We start from the raw sequence: 18,277 nt of genomic DNA, 5'->3' as shown, positions 1-18,277 counted from the left end.
GTTGACCGGGCATGACTTTCCCAGTACAAAAGATCACCGGGCATGACTTTCCCAATACAAAAGTTCACCGGGCATGACTTTCCCAATACAAAAGTTCACCGGGCATGACTTTCCCAATACAAAAGTTCACCGGGCATGACTTTCCCAATACAAAAGATCACCGGGCATGACTTTCCCAATACAAAAGTTCACCGGGCATGACTTTTCCCATACAAAAGTTCACCGGGCATGACTTTCCCAATACAAAAGTTGACCGGGCATGACTTTCCCAATACAAAAGTTCACCGGGCATGACTTTCCCAGTACAAAAGTTGACCGGGCATGACTTTCCCAATACAAAAGTTCACCGGGCATGACTTTCCCAGTACAAAAGTTCACTGGGCATGACTTTCCCAATACAAAAGTTCACCGGACATGACTTTCCCAGTACAAAAGTTCACCGGGCATGACTTTCCCAATACAAAAGTTCACCGGGCATGACTTTTCCCATACAAAAGTTCACCGGGCATGACTTTCCCAGTACAAAAGATCACCGGGCATGACTTTCCCAATACAAAAGTTCACCGGGCATGACTTTCCCAATACAAAAGTTGACCGGGCATGACTTTCCCAATACAAAAGTTCACCGGGCATGACTTTCCCAATACAAAAGTTCACCGGGCATGACTTTTCCCATACAAAAGTTCACCGGGCATGACTTTCCCAATACAAAAGTTCACCGGGCATGACTTTTCCCATACAAAAGTTGACCGGGCATGACTTTCCCAATACAAAAGATCACCGGGCATGACTTTCCCAATACAAAAGTTCACCGGGCATGACTTTCCCAATACAAAAGTTCACCGGGCATGACTTTCCCAATACAAAAGTTCACCGGGCATGACTTTCCCAGTACAAAAGTTCACCGGGCATGACTTTCCCAATACAAAAGTTCACCGGGCATGACTTTTCCCATACAAAAGTTCACCGGGCATGACTTTCCCAATACAAAAGTTGACCGGGCATGACTTTCCCAATACAAAAGTTGACCGGGCATGACTTTCCCAATACAAAAGTTCACCGGGCATGACTTTCCCAATACAAAAGTTCACCGGGCATGACTTTTCCCATACAAAAGTTCACCGGGCATGACTTTCCCAATACAAAAGTTCACCGGGCATGACTTTTCCCATACAAAAGTTGACCGGGCATGACTTTCCCAATACAAAAGTTCACCGGGCATGACTTTCCCAATACAAAAGTTCACCGGGCATGACTTTCCCAATACAAAAGTTCACCGGGCATGACTTTCCCAATACAAAAGATCACCGGGCATGACTTTCCCAATACAAAAGTTCACCGGGCATGACTTTTCCCATACAAAAGTTCACCGGGCATGACTTTCCCAATACAAAAGTTGACCGGGCATGACTTTCCCAATACAAAAGTTGACCGGGCATGACTTTTCCCATACAAAAGTTCACCGGGCATGACTTTCCCAATACAAAAGTTGACCGGGCATGACTTTCCCAATACAAAAGTTGACCGGGCATGACTTTTCCCATACAAAAGTTCACCGGGCATGACTTTCCCAGTACAAAAGATCACCGGGCATGACTTTCCCAATACAAAAGTTCACCGGGCATGACTTTCCCAATACAAAAGTTGATCGGGCATGACTTTCCCAATACAAAAGTTCACCGGGCATGACTTTCCCAATACAAAAGTTGACCGGGGATGACTTTTCCCATACAAAAGTTGACCGGGCATGACTTTCCCAATACAAAAGTTGACCGGGCATGACTTTCCCAATACAAAAGTTCACCGGGCATGACTTTCCCATACAAAAGTTCACCGGGCATGACTTTCCCAATACAAAAGTTCACCGGGCATGACTTTCCCAGTACAAAAGATCACCGGGCATGACTTTCCCAATACAAAAGTTGACCGGGCATGACTTTCCCAATACAAAAGTTCACCGGGCATGACTTTCCCAGTACAAAAGTTTACCGGGCATGACTTTCCCAATACAAAAGTTCACCGGGCATGACTTTCCCAATACAAAAGTTCACCGGGCATGACTTTCCCAGTACAAAAGATCACCGGGCATGACTTTCCCAATACAAAAGTTCACCGTGCATGACTTTCCCAATACAAAAGTTGACCGGGCATGACTTTCCCAATACAAAAGTTCACCGGGCATGACTTTCCCAATACAAAAGTTCACCGGGCATGACTTTTCCCATACAAAAGTTGACCGGGCATGACTTTCCCAATACAAAAGTTCACCGGGCATGACTTTACCCATACAAAACTTGACCGGGCATGACTTTCCCAGTACAAAAGATCACCGGGCATGACTTTCCCAATACAAAAGTTCACCGGGCATGACTTTCCCAATACAAAAGTTCACCGGGCATGACTTTTCCCATACAAAAGTTGACCGGACATGACTTTCCCAATACAAAAGTTGACCGGGCATGACTTTTCCCATACAAAAGTTCACCGGGCATGACTTTTCCCATACAAAAGTTCACCGGGCATGACTTTTCCCAATACAAAAGTTCACCGGGCATGACTTTCCCAGTACAAAAGATCACCGGGCATGACTTTCCCAATACAAAAGTTGCCCGGGCATGACTTTTCCCATACAAAAGTTCACCGGGCATGACTTTCCCAATACAAAAGTTGACCGTGCATGACTTTCCCAATACAAAAGTTGACCGGGCATGACTTTTCCCATACAAAAGTTCACCGGGCATGACTTTCCCAGTACAAATGATCACCGGGCATGACTTTCCCAATACAAAAGTTCACCGGGCATGACTTTCCCAATACAAAATTTGACTGGGCATGACTTTCCCAATACAAAAGTTCACCGGGCATGACTTTCCCAATACAAAAGTTGACCGGGCATGACTTTTCCCATACAAAAGTTGACCGGGCATGACTTTCCCAATACAAAAGTTGACCGGGCATGACTTTCCCAATACAAAAGTTCACCGGGCATGACTTTCCCATACAAAAGTTCACCGGGCATGACTTTCCCAATACAAAAGTTCACCGGGCATGACTTTCCCAGTACAAAAGATCACCGGGCATGACTTTCCCAATACAAAAGTTGACCGGGCATGACTTTCCCAATACAAAAGTTCACCGGGCATGACTTTCCCAGTACAAAAGTTCACCGGGCATGACTTTCCCAATACAAAAGTTCACCGGGCATGACTTTCCCAATACAAAAGTTCACCGGGCATGACTTTCCCAGTACAAAAGATCACCGGGCATGACTTTCCCAATACAAAAGTTCACCGGGCATGACTTTCCCAATACAAAAGTTGACCGGGCATAACTTTCCCAATACAAAAGTTCACCAGGCATGACTTTCCCAATACAAAAGTTCACCGGGCATGACTTTTCCCATACAAAAGTTGACCGGGCATGACTTTCCCAATACAAAAGTTCACCGGGCATGACTTTTCCCATACAAAAGTTGACCGGGCATGACTTTCCCAGTACAAAAGATCACCGGGCATGAATTTCCCAATACAAAAGTTCACCGGGCATGACTTTCCCAATACAAAAGTTCACCGGGCATGACTTTCCCAATACAAAAGTTCACCGGGCATGACTTTTCCCATACAAAAGTTGACCGGGCATGATTTTCCCAATACAAAAGTTGACCGGGCATGACTTTTCCCATACAAAAGTTCACCGGGCATGACTTTCCCAATACAAAAGATCACCGGGCATGACCTTCCCAGTACAAAAGATCACCGGGCATGACTTTCCCAATACAAGAGTTGACCGGGCATGACTTTCCCAATACAAAAGTTCACCGGGCATGACTTTCCCAGTACAAAAGTCCACCGGGCATGACTTTCCCAATACAAAAGTTCACCGGGCATGACTTTTCCAATACAAAAGTTGACCGGGCATGACTTTCCCAGTACAAAAGTTCACCGGGCATGACTTTCCCAATACAAAAGTTCACCGGGCATGACTTTCCCAATACAAAAGTTGACCGGGCATGACTTTCCCAATACAAAAGTTGACCGGGCATGACTTTCCCAATACCAAAGTTGACCGGGCATGACTTTTCCCATACAAAAGTTCACCGGGCATGACTTTCCCAATACAAAAGTTGACCGGGCATGACTTTCCCAGTACAAAAGATCACCGGGCATGACTTTCCCAATACAAAAGTTCACCGGGCATGACTTTCCCAATACAAAAGTTCACAGGGCATGACTTTCCCAATACAAAAGTTCACCGGGCATGACTTTCCCAATACAAAAGTTGACCGGGCATGACTTTCCCAATACAAAAGTTCACCGGGCATGAATTTCCCAATACAAAAGTTCACCGGGCATGACTCTTCCCATACAAAAGTTCACCGGGCATGACTTTCCCATACAAAAGTTCACCGGGAATGACTTTTCCCATACAAAAGTTGACCGGGCATGACTTTCCCAATACAAAAGATCACCGGGCATGACTTTCCCAATACAAAAGTTCACCGGGCATGACTTTTCCCAATACAAAAGATCACCGGGCATGACTTTCCCAATACAAAAGTTGACCGGGCATGACTTTCCCAGTACAAAAGATCACCGGGCATGACTTTCCCAATACAAAAGTTCACCGGGCATGACTTTCCCAATACAAAAGTTCACCGGGCATGACTTTCCCAGTACAAAAGATCACCGGGCATGACTTTTCCCATACAAAAGTTCACCGGGCATGACTTTCCCAGTACAAAAGATCACCGGGCATGACTTTCCCAATGCAATAGTTCGCCGGGCATGACTTTCCCAATACAAAAGTTGACCGGGCATGACTTTTCCAATACAAAAGTTGACCGGGCATGACTATCCCAATACAAAAGATAACCGGGCATGACTTTCCCAATACAAAAGTTCACCGGGCATGACTTTCCCAATACAAAAGTTGACCGGGCATGACTTTTCCCATACAAAAGTTCACCGGGCATGACTTTCCCAATACAAAAGTTGACCGGGCATGACTTTCCCAGTACAAAAGATCACCGGGCATGACTTTCCCAATACAAAAGTTCACCGGGCATGACTTTCCCAATACAAAAGTTCACCGGGCATGACTTTCCTAATACAAAAGTTCACCGGGCATGACTTTCCCAATACAAAAGTTCACCGGGCATGACTTTCCCAATACAAAAGTTGACCGGGCATGACTTTCCTAATACAAAAGTTCACCGGGCATGACTTTCCCAATACAAAAGTTCACCGGGCATGACTTTCCCAATACAAAAGTTCACCGGGCATGACTTTCCCAATACAAAAGTTCACCGGGCATGACTTTCCCAGTACAAAAGATTACCGGGCATGACTTTCCCAATACAAAAGTTCACCGGGCATGACTTTTCCCATACAAAAGTTCACCGGGCATGACTTTCCCAGTACAAAAGATCACCGGGCATGACTTTCCCAATACAAAAGTTCACCGGGCATGACTTTCCCAATACAAAAGTTCACCGGGCATGACTTTCCCAATACAAAAGTTGACCGGGCATGACTTTCCCAGTACAAAAGATCACCGGGCATGGCTTTCCCAATACAAAAGTTGACCGGGCATGACTTTCCCAGTGCAAAAGTTCACCGGGCATGACTTTCCCAATACAAAAGTTGACCGGGCATGACTTTCCCAATACAAAAGTTCACCGGGCATGACTTTCCCAATACAAAAGTTGACCGGGCATGACTTTCCCAATACAAAAGATCACCGGGCATGACTTTCCCAATACTAAAGTTCACCGGGCATGACTTTCCCAGTACAAATATTCACCGGGCATGACTTTCCCAATACAAAAGTTGAGCGGGCATGACTTTCCCAGTACCAAGGATCACCGGGCATGACTTTCCCAATACAAAAGTTCACCGGGCATGACTTTCCCAATACAAAAGTTCACCGGGCATGACTTTCCCAATACAAAAGTTGACCGGGCATGACTTTCCCAATACAAAAGTTCACCGGGCATGACTTTCCCAATACAAAAGTTCACCGGGCATGTCTTTCCCAATACAAAAGATCACCGGGCATGACTTTCCCAATACAAAAGTTGACCGGGCATGACTTTCCCAATACAAAAGTTGACCGGGCATGACTTTCCCAATACAAAAGTTCACCGGGCATGACTTTCCCAATACAAAAGTTGACCGGGCATGACTTTCCCAATACAAAAGTTGACCGGGCATGACTTTCCAATACAAAAGTTGACCGGGCATGACTTTCCCAATACAAAAGATCACCGGGCATGACTTTCCCAATACAAAAGTTCACCGGGCATGACTTTCCCAATACAAAAGATCACCGGGCATGACTTTCCCAGTACAAAAGTTCACCGCGCATGACTTTCCCAATACAAAAGTTCACCGGGCATGACTTTCCCAGTACAAAAGATCACCGGGCATGACTTTCCCAATACAAAAGTTGACCGGGCATGACTTTCCCAATACAAAAGTTCACCGGGCATGACTTTCCCAATACAAAAGTTCACCGGGCATGACCTTCCCAGTACAAAAGATCACCGGGCATGACTTTCCCAATACAAAAGTTCACCGGGCATGACTTTCCCAGTACAAAAGTTCACCGGGCATGACTTTTCCCATACAAAAGTTCACCGGGCATGACTTTTCCCATACAAAAGTTCACCGGGCATGACTTTCCCAGTACAAAAGATCACCGGGCATGACTTTCCCAATACAAAAGTTCACCGGGCATGACTTTCCCAATACAAAAGTTCACCGGGCATGACTTTCCCAGTACAAAAGTTCACCGGGCATGACTTTCCCTATACAAAAGTTCACCGGGCATGACTTTCCCAATACAAAAGTTCACCGGGCATGACTTTCCCAATACAAAAGTTCACCGGGCATGACTTTCCCAATACAAAAGTTCACCGGGCATGACTTTCCCAGTACAAATGTTCACCGGGCATGACTTTCCCAATACAAAAGTTCACCGGGCATGACTTTCCCAGTACAAAAGTTCACCGGGCATGACTTTCTCAATACAAAAGTTCACCGGGCATGACTTTCCCAATACAAAAGTTGACCGGGCATGACTTTCCCAATACAAAAGTTCACCGGGCATGACTTTTCCCATACAAAAGTTGACCGAGCATGACTTTCCCAATACAAAATATCACCGGGCATGACTTTCCCAATACAAAAGTTGACCGGGCATGACTTTCCCAATACAAAAGTTCACCGGGCATGACTTTTCCCATACAAAAGTTCACCGGGCATGACTTTCCAGTACAAAAGATCACCGGGCATGACTTTCCCAATACAAAAGTTGACCGGGCATGACTTTCCCAATACAAAAGTTCACCGGGCATGACTTTCCCAGTACAAAAGTTCACCGGGCATGACTTTCCCAATACAAAAGTTGACCGGGCATGACTTTCCCAATACAAAAGTTGACCGGGCATGACTTTCCCAATACAAAAGTTCTCCGGGCATGACTTTTCCCATACAAAAGTTGACCGGGCATGACTTTCCCAATACAAAAGATCACCGGGCATGACTTTCCCAATACAAAAGTTGACCGGGCATGACTTTCCCAATACAAAAGTTCACCGGGCATGACTTTCCCAATACAAAAGTTCACCGGGCATGACTTTCCCAATACAAAAGTTCACCGGGCATGACTTTCCCAGTACAAATGTTCACCGGGCATGACTTTCCCAATACAAAAGTTCACCGGGCATGACTTTCCCAGTACAAAAGTTCACCGGGCATGACTTTCCCAATACAAAAGTTCACCGGGCATGACTTTCCCAATACAAAAGTTCACCGGGCATGACTTTCCCAATACAAAAGTTCACCGGGCATGACTTTCCCAATACAAAAGTTCACCGGGCATGACTTTCCCAATACAAAAGTTCACCGGGCATGACTTTCCCAGTACAAAAGTTGACCGGGCATGACTTTCCCAATACAAAAGTTGACCGGGCATGACTTTCCCAATACAAAAGTTCTCCGGGCATGACTTTTCCCATACAAAAGTTGACCGGGCATGACTTTCCCAATACAAAAGTTGACCGGGCATGACTTTCCCAATACAAAAGTTCACCGGGCATGACTTTCCCAATACAAAAGTTCACCGGGCATGACTTTCCCAATACAAAAGTTCACTGGGCATGACTTTCCCAGTACAAATGTTCACCGGGCATGACTTTCCCAATACAAAAGTTCACCGGGCATGACTTTCCCAGTACAAAAGTTCACCGGGCATGACTTTCCCAATACAAAAGTTCATCGGGCATGACTTTCCCAATACAAAAGTTCACCGGGCATGACTTTCCCAGTACAAAAGTTCACCGGGCATGACTTTCCCAATACAAAAGTTGACCGGGCATGACTTTCCCAATACAAAAGTTCACCGGGCATGACTTTCCCAGTACAAAAGATCACCGGGCATGACTTTCCCAATACAAAAGTTGACCGGGCATGACTTTCCCAATACAAAAGTTGACCGGGCATGACTTTCCCAATACAAAAGTTCACCGGGCATGACTTTTCCCATACAAAAGTTCACCGGGCATGACTTTCCCAGTACAAAAGATCACCGGGCATGACTTTCCCAATACAAAAGTTGACCGGGCATGACTTTCCCAGTACAAATGTTCACCGGGCATGACTTTCCCAATACAAAAGTTCACCGGGCATGACTTTCCCAATACAAAAGTTCACCGGGCATGACTTTCCCAGTACAAAAGATCACCGGGCATGACTTTCCCAATACAAAAGTTCACCGGGCATGACTTTCCCAATACAAAAGTTCACCGGGCATGACTTTCCCAGTACAAAAGTTCACCGGGCATGACTTTTCCCATACAAAAGTTGACCGGGCATGACTTTCCCAATACAAAAGTTGACCGGGCATGACTTTCCCAATACAAAAGTTCACCGGGCTTGACTTTTCCCATACAAAAGTTCACCGGGCTTGACTTTTCCCTTACAAAAGTTCACCGGGCATGACTTTCCCAATACAAAAGTTCACTGGGCATGACTTTCCCAGTACAAAAGTTCACCGGGCATGACTTTCCCAGTACAAAAGTTCACCGGGCATGACTTTCCCAGTACAAAAGATCACCGGGCATGACTTTCCCAATACAAAAGTTCACCGGGCATGACTTTCCCAATACAAAAGTTGACCGGGCATGACTTTCCCAATACAAAAGTTCACCGGGCATGACTTTTCCCATACAAAAGTTCACCGGGCATGACTTTCCCAGTACAAAAGATCACCGGGCATGACTTTCCCAGTACAAAAGTTGACCGGGCAGGACTTTCCCAGTACAAATGTTCACCGGGCATGACTTTCCCAATACAAAAGTTCACCGGGCATGACTTTCCCAGTACAAAAGATCACCGGGCATGACTTTCCCAATACAAAAGTTCACCGGGCATGACTTTTCCCATACAAAAGTTCACCGGGCATGACTTTTCCCATACAAAAGTTCACCGGGCATGACTTTCCCAATACAAAAGTTCACCGGGCATGACTTTCCCAATACAAAAGTTCACCGGGCATGACTTTCCCAGTACAAAAGATCACCGGGCATGACTTTCCCAATACAAAAGTTGAACGGGCATGACTTTCCCAATACAAAAGATCACCGGGCATGACTTTCCCAATACAAAAGTTGACCGGGCATGACTTTCCCAGTACAAAAGATCACCGGGCATGACTTTCCCAGTACAAAAGATCACCGGGCATGACTTTTCCCATACAAAAGTTCACCGGGCATGACTTTCCCAGTACAAAAGATCACCGGGCATGACTTTCCCAATACAAAAGTTCACCGGGCATGACTTTCCCAATACAAAAGTTCACCGGGCATGACTTTCCCAATACAAAAGTTCACCGGGCATGACTTTCCCAATACAAAAGTTCACCGGGCATGACTTTCCCAGTACAAAAGTTCACCGGGCATGACTTTCCCAATACAAAAGTTCACCGGGCATGACTTTCCCAGTACAAAAGTTTACCGGGCATGACTTTCCCAGTACAAAAGATCACCGGGCATGACTTTCCCAATACAAAAGTTCACCGGGCATGACTTTCCCAGTACAAAAGATCACCGGGCATGACTTTCCCAATACATAAGTTGACCGGGCATGACTTTCCCAATACAAAAGTTCACCGGGCATGACTTTCCCAGTACAAAAGTTCACCGGGCATGACTTTCCCAATACAAAAGTTCACCGGGCATGACTTTCCTAATACAAAAGTTCACCGGGCATGACTTTCCCAATACAAAAGTTCACCGGGCATGACTTTCCCAATACAAAAGTTCACCGGGCATGACTTTCCCAATACAAAAGTTCACCGGGCATGACTTTCCCAATACAAAAGTTCACCGGGCATGACTTTCCCAATACAAAAGTTCACCGGGCATGACTTTCCCAATACTAAAGTTCACCGGGCATGACTTTCCCAATACAAAAGTTCACCGGGCATGACTTTCCCAATACAAAAGTTCACCGGGCATGATTTTCCCAATACAAAAGTTCACCGGGCATGCCTTTCCCAATATAAAAGTTCACCGGGCATGACTTTTCCCATACAAAAGTTCACCGGGCATGACTTTCCCAATACAAAAGTTGACCGGGCATGACTTTCCCAGTACAAAAGATCACCGGGCATGACTTTCCCAATACAAAAGTTGACCGGGCATGACTTTCCCAGTACAAAAGTTGACCGGGCATGACTTTCCCAATACAAAAGTTGACCGGGCATGACTTTCCCAATACAAAAGTTCACTGGGCATGGCTTTTCCCATACAAAAGTTGAACGGGCATGACTTTCCCAATACAAAAGTTCACCGGGCATGACTTTCACAATACAAAAGTTGACCGGGCATGACTTTCCCAATACAAAAGTTCACCGGGCATGACTTTTCCCATACAAAAGTTGACCGAGCATGACTTTCCCAATACAAAATATCACCGGGCATGACTTTCCCAATACAAAAGTTGACCGGGCATGACTTTCCCAATACAAAAGTTCACCGGGCATGACTTTTCCCATACAAAAGTTCACCGGGCATGACTTTCCAGTACAAAAGATCACCGGGCATGACTTTCCCAATACAAAAGTTGACCGGGCATGACTTTCCCAATACAAAAGTTCACCGGGCATGACTTTCCCAGTACAAAAGTTCACCGGGCATGACTTTCCCAATACAAAAGTTGACCGGGCATGACTTTCCCAATACAAAAGTTGACCGGGCATGACTTTCCCAATACAAAAGTTCTCCGGGCATGACTTTTCCCATACAAAAGTTGACCGGGCATGACTTTCCCAATACAAAAGATCACCGGGCATGACTTTCCCAATACAAAAGTTGACCGGGCATGACTTTCCCAATACAAAAGTTCACCGGGCATGACTTTCCCAATACAAAAGTTCACCGGGCATGACTTTCCCAATACAAAAGTTCACCGGGCATGACTTTCCCAGTACAAATGTTCACCGGGCATGACTTTCCCAATACAAAAGTTCACCGGGCATGACTTTCCCAGTACAAAAGTTCACCGGGCATGACTTTCCCAATACAAAAGTTCACCGGGCATGACTTTCCCAATACAAAAGTTCACCGGGCATGACTTTCCCAATACAAAAGTTCACCGGGCATGACTTTCCCAATACAAAAGTTCACCGGGCATGACTTTCCCAATACAAAAGTTCACCGGGCATGACTTTCCCAGTACAAAAGTTGACCGGGCATGACTTTCCCAATACAAAAGTTGACCGGGCATGACTTTCCCAATACAAAAGTTCTCCGGGCATGACTTTTCCCATACAAAAGTTGACCGGGCATGACTTTCCCAATACAAAAGATCACCGGGCATGACTTTCCCAATACAAAAGTTGACCGGGCATGACTTTCCCAATACAAAAGTTCACCGGGCATGACTTTCCCAATACAAAAGTTCACCGGGCATGACTTTCCCAATACAAAAGTTCACTGGGCATGACTTTCCCAGTACAAATGTTCACCGGGCATGACTTTCCCAATACAAAAGTTCACCGGGCATGACTTTCCCAGTACAAAAGTTCACCGGGCATGACTTTCCCAATACAAAAGTTCATCGGGCATGACTTTCCCAATACAAAAGTTCACCGGGCATGACTTTCCCAGTACAAAAGTTCACCGGGCATGACTTTCCCAATACAAAAGTTGACCGGGCATGACTTTCCCAATACAAAAGTTCACCGGGCATGACTTTCCCAGTACAAAAGATCACCGGGCATGACTTTCCCAATACAAAAGTTGACCGGGCATGACTTTCCCAATACAAAAGTTGACCGGGCATGACTTTCCCAATACAAAAGTTCACCGGGCATGACTTTTCCCATACAAAAGTTCACCGGGCATGACTTTCCCAGTACAAAAGATCACCGGGCATGACTTTCCCAATACAAAAGTTGACCGGGCATGACTTTCCCAGTACAAATGTTCACCGGGCATGACTTTCCCAATACAAAAGTTCACCGGGCATGACTTTCCCAATACAAAAGTTCACCGGGCATGACTTTCCCAGTACAAAAGATCACCGGGCATGACTTTCCCAATACAAAAGTTCACCGGGCATGACTTTCCCAATACAAAAGTTCACCGGGCATGACTTTCCCAGTACAAAAGTTCACCGGGCATGACTTTTCCCATACAAAAGTTGACCGGGCATGACTTTCCCAATACAAAAGTTGACCGGGCATGACTTTCCCAATACAAAAGTTCACCGGGCTTGACTTTTCCCATACAAAAGTTCACCGGGCTTGACTTTTCCCTTACAAAAGTTCACCGGGCATGACTTTCCCAATACAAAAGTTCACTGGGCATGACTTTCCCAGTACAAAAGTTCACCGGGCATGACTTTCCCAGTACAAAAGTTCACCGGGCATGACTTTCCCAGTACAAAAGATCACCGGGCATGACTTTCCCAATACAAAAGTTCACCGGGCATGACTTTCCCAATACAAAAGTTGACCGGGCATGACTTTCCCAATACAAAAGTTCACCGGGCATGACTTTTCCCATACAAAAGTTCACCGGGCATGACTTTCCCAGTACAAAAGATCACCGGGCATGACTTTCCCAGTACAAAAGTTGACCGGGCAGGACTTTCCCAGTACAAATGTTCACCGGGCATGACTTTCCCAATACAAAAGTTCACCGGGCATGACTTTCCCAGTACAAAAGATCACCGGGCATGACTTTCCCAATACAAAAGTTCACCGGGCATGACTTTTCCCATACAAAAGTTCACCGGGCATGACTTTTCCCATACAAAAGTTCACCGGGCATGACTTTCCCAATACAAAAGTTCACCGGGCATGACTTTCCCAATACAAAAGTTCACCGGGCATGACTTTCCCAGTACAAAAGATCACCGGGCATGACTTTCCCAATATAAAAGTTGAACGGGCATGACTTTCCCAATACAAAAGATCACCGGGCATGACTTTCCCAATACAAAAGTTGACCGGGCATGACTTTCCCAGTACAAAAGATCACCGGGCATGACTTTCCCAGTACAAAAGATCACCGGGCATGACTTTTCCCATACAAAAGTTCACCGGGCATGACTTTCCCAGTACAAAAGATCACCGGGCATGACTTTCCCAATACAAAAGTTCACCGGGCATGACTTTCCCAATACAAAAGTTCACCGGGCATGACTTTCCCAATACAAAAGTTCACCGGGCATGACTTTCCCAATACAAAAGTTCACCGGGCATGACTTTCCCAGTACAAAAGTTCACCGGGCATGACTTTCCCAATACAAAAGTTCACCGGGCATGACTTTCCCAGTACAAAAGTTTACCGGGCATGACTTTCCCAGTACAAAAGATCACCGGGCATGACTTTCCCAATACAAAAGTTCACCGGGCATGACTTTCCCAGTACAAAAGATCACCGGGCATGACTTTCCCAATACATAAGTTGACCGGGCATGACTTTCCCAATACAAAAGTTCACCGGGCATGACTTTCCCAGTACAAAAGTTCACCGGGCATGACTTTCCCAATACAAAAGTTCACCGGGCATGACTTTCCTAATACAAAAGTTCACCGGGCATGACTTTCCCAATACAAAAGTTCACCGGGCATGACTTTCCCAATACAAAAGTTCACCGGGCATGACTTTCCCAATACAAAAGTTCACCGGGCATGACTTTCCCAATACAAAAGTTCACCGGGCATGACTTTCCCAATACAAAAGTTCACCGGGCATGACTTTCCCAATACTAAAGTTCACCGGGCATGACTTTCCCAATACAAAAGTTCACCGGGCATGACTTTCCCAATACAAAAGTTCACCGGGCATGATTTTCCCAATACAAAAGTTCACCGGGCATGCCTTTCCCAATATAAAAGTTCACCGGGCATGACTTTTCCCATACAAAAGTTCACCGGGCATGACTTTCCCAATACAAAAGTTGACCGGGCATGACTTTCCCAGTACAAAAGATCACCGGGCATGACTTTCCCAATACAAAAGTTGACCGGGCATGACTTTCCCAGTACAAAAGTTGACCGGGCATGACTTTCCCAATACAAAAGTTGACCGGGCATGACTTTCCCAATACAAAAGTTCACTGGGCATGGCTTTTCCCATACAAAAGTTGAACGGGCATGACTTTCCCAATACAAAAGTTCACCGGGCATGACTTTCACAATACAAAAGTTGACCGGGCATGACTTTCCTAATACAAAAGTTCACCGGAGATGACTTTTCCCATACAAAAGTTCACCGGGCATGACTTTCCCAGTACAAAAGTTCACCGTGCATGACTTTCCCAGTACAAAAGATCACCGGGCATGACTTTCCCAGTACAAAAGTTCACCGGGCATGACTTTTCCCATACAAAAGTTCACCGGGCATGATTTTCCCAGTACAAAAGATCACCGGGCATGACTTTCCCAGTACAAAAGATCACCGGGCATGACTTTCCCAGTACAAAAGATCACCGGGCATGACTTTCCCAATACAAAAGTTCACCGGGCATGACTTTCCCAATACAAAAGTTCACCGGGCATGACTTTCCCAATACAAAAGTTCACCGGGCAAGACTTTCCCAATACAAAAGTTCACCGGGCATGACTTTCCCAATACAAAAGTTCACCGGGCATGACTTTCCCAATACAAAAGTTCACCGGGCATGACTTTCCCAGTACAAAAGATCACCGGGCATGACTTTCCCAATACAAAAGTTCACCGGGCATGACTTTCCCAGTACAAAAGATCATCGGGCATGACTTTCCCAATACAAAAGTTCACCGGGCATGACTTTCCCAATACAAAAGTTGACCGGGCATGACTTTCCCAATACAAAAGTTCACCGGGCATGACTTTCCCAATACAAAAGTTCACCGGGCATGACTTTCCCAATACAAAAGTTGACCGGGCATGACTTTCCCCATACAAAAGTTCACCGGGCATGACTTTCCCAGTACAAAAGATCACCGGGCATGACTTTCCCAATACAAAAGTTGACCGGGCATGACTTTCCCAGTACAAAAGATCACCGGGCATGACTTTTCCCATACAAAAGTTCACCGGGCATGACTTTTCCCATACAAAAGTTCACCGGGCATGACTTTCCCAGTACAAAAGATCACCGGGCATGACTTTCCCAATACAAAAGTTCACAGGGCATGACTTTCCCAATACAAAAGTTCACCGGGCATGACTTTCCCATACAAAAGTTCACCGGGCATGACTTTCCCAATACAAAAGTTCACCGGGCATGACTTTCCCAGTACAAAAGTTCACCGGGCATGACTTTCCCAGTACAAAAGTTCACCGGGCATGACTTTCCCAATACAAAAGTTGACCGGGCATGACTTTCCCAATACAAAAGTTCACCGGGCATGACTTTTCCCATACAAAAGTTGACCAGGCATGACTTTCCCAATACAAAAGATCACCGGGCATGACAGGGCATGACTTTCCCAATACAAAAGATCACCGGGCATGACTTTCCCAATACAAAAGTTCACCGGGCATGACTTTCCCAATACAAAAGTTCACCGGGCATGACTTTCCCAATACAAAAGTTCACCGGGCATGACTTTCCCAGTACAAAAGTTCACCGGGCATGACTTTTCCCGTACAAAAGTTCACCGGGCATGACTTTCCCAGTACAAAAGATCACCGGGCATGACTTTCCCAATACAAAAGTTCACCGGGCATGACTTTCCCAATACAAAAGTTCACCGGGCATGACTTTCCCAATACAAAAGTTCACCGGGCATGACTTTCCCAATACAAAAGTTCACCGGGCATGACTTTCCCAGTACAAAAGATCACCGGGCATGACTTTCCCAGTACAAATGTTCACCGGGCATGACTTTCCCAATACAAAAGTTCACCGGGCATGACTTTTCCCATACAAAAGTTCACCGGGCATGACTTTCCCAGTACAAAAGATCACCGGGCATGACTTTCCCAATACAAAAGTTGACCGGGCATGACTTTCCCAATACAAAAGTTCACCGGGCATGACTTTCCCAATACAAAAGTTCACCGGGCATGACTTTCCCAATACAAAAGTTCACCGGGCATGACTTTTCCAATACAAAAGTTCACCGGGCATGACTTTCCCAATACAAAAGTTCACCGGGCATGACTTTCCCAGTACAAAAGTTCACCGGGCATGACTTTCCCAATACAAAAGTTCACCGGGCATGACTTTCCCAGTACAAAAGTTCACCGGGCATGACTTTTCCCATACAAAAGTTCACCGGGCATGACTTTCCCAATACAAAAGTTCACCGGGCATGACTTTTCCCATACAAAAGTTCACCGGGCATGACTTTTCCCATACAAAAGTTCACCGGGCATGACTTTCCCAGTACAAAAGATCACCGGGCATGACTTTCCCAATACAAAAGTTCACAGGGCATGACTTTCCCAATACAAAAGTTCACCGGGCATGATTTTCCCATACAAAAGTTCACCGGGCATGACTTTCCCAATACAAAAGTTCACCGGGCATGACTTTCCCAGTACAAAAGTTCACCGGGCATGACTTTCCCAGTACAAAAGTTCACCGGGCATGACTTTCCCAATACAAAAGTTGACCGGGCTAACTTTCCCAATACAAAAGTTCACCGGGCATGACTTTTCCCATACAAAAGTTGACCAGGCATGACTTTCCCAATACAAAAGATCACCGGGCATGACTTTCCCAATACAAAAGTTGACCGGGCATGACTTTTCCCATACAAAAGTTAACCGGGCATGACTTTTCCCATACAAAAGTTGACCGGGCATGACTTTCCCAGTACAAAAGTTCACCGGGCATGACTTTCCCAATACAAAAGTTCACCGGGCATGACTTTCCCAATACAAAAGTTCACCGGGCATGACTTTTCCCATACAAAAGTTCACCGGGCATGACTTTCCCAGTACAAAAGATCACCGGGCATGACTTTCCCAATACAAAAGTTCACCGGGCATGACTTTCCCAATACAAAAGTTCACCGGGCATGACTTTCCCAATACAAAAGTTCACCGGGCATGACTTTCCCAATACAAAAGTTCACCGGGCATGACTTTCCCAGTACAAAAGATCACCGGGCATGACTTTCCCAGTACAAATGTTCACCGGGCATGACTTTCCCAATACAAAAGTTCACCGGGCATGACTTTTCCCATACAAAAGTTCACCGGGCATGACTTTCCCAGTACAAAAGATCACCGGGCATGACTTTCCCAATACAAAAGTTGACCGGGCATGACTTTCCCAATACAAAAGTTCACCGGGCATGACTTTCCCAATACAAAAGTTCACCGGGCATGACTTTCCCAATACAAAAGTTCACCGGGCATGACTTTTCCAATACAAAAGTTCACCGGGCATGACTTTCCCAATACAAAAGTTCAGCGGGCATGACTTTTCCCATACAAAAGTTCACCGGGCATGACTTTCCCAGTACAAAAGATCACCGGGCATGACTTTCCCAATACAAAAGTTGAGCGGGCATGACTTTCCCAATACAAAAGTTCACCTGGCATGACTTTCCCATACAAAAGTTCACCGGGCATGACTTTCCCAATACAAAAGTTGAGCGGGCATGACTGTCCCAGTACAAAAGATCACCGGGCATGACTTTCCCAATACAAAAGTTGACCGGGCATGACTTTCCCAATACAAAAGTTCACCGGGCATGACTTTCCCAATACAAAAGTTCACCGGGCATGACTTTCCCATACAAAAGTTCACCGGGCATGACT

This window comes from Musca autumnalis, unplaced genomic scaffold (genome assembly GCF_047663935.1).
Source record: "Musca autumnalis isolate F117 unplaced genomic scaffold, ASM4766393v1 scaffold_4, whole genome shotgun sequence".
NCBI lineage: Eukaryota > Metazoa > Arthropoda > Insecta > Diptera > Muscidae > Musca > Musca autumnalis.
The sequence above is the reverse complement of the archived record's forward strand: the minus strand, read 5'-3'. Positions refer to the sequence as shown.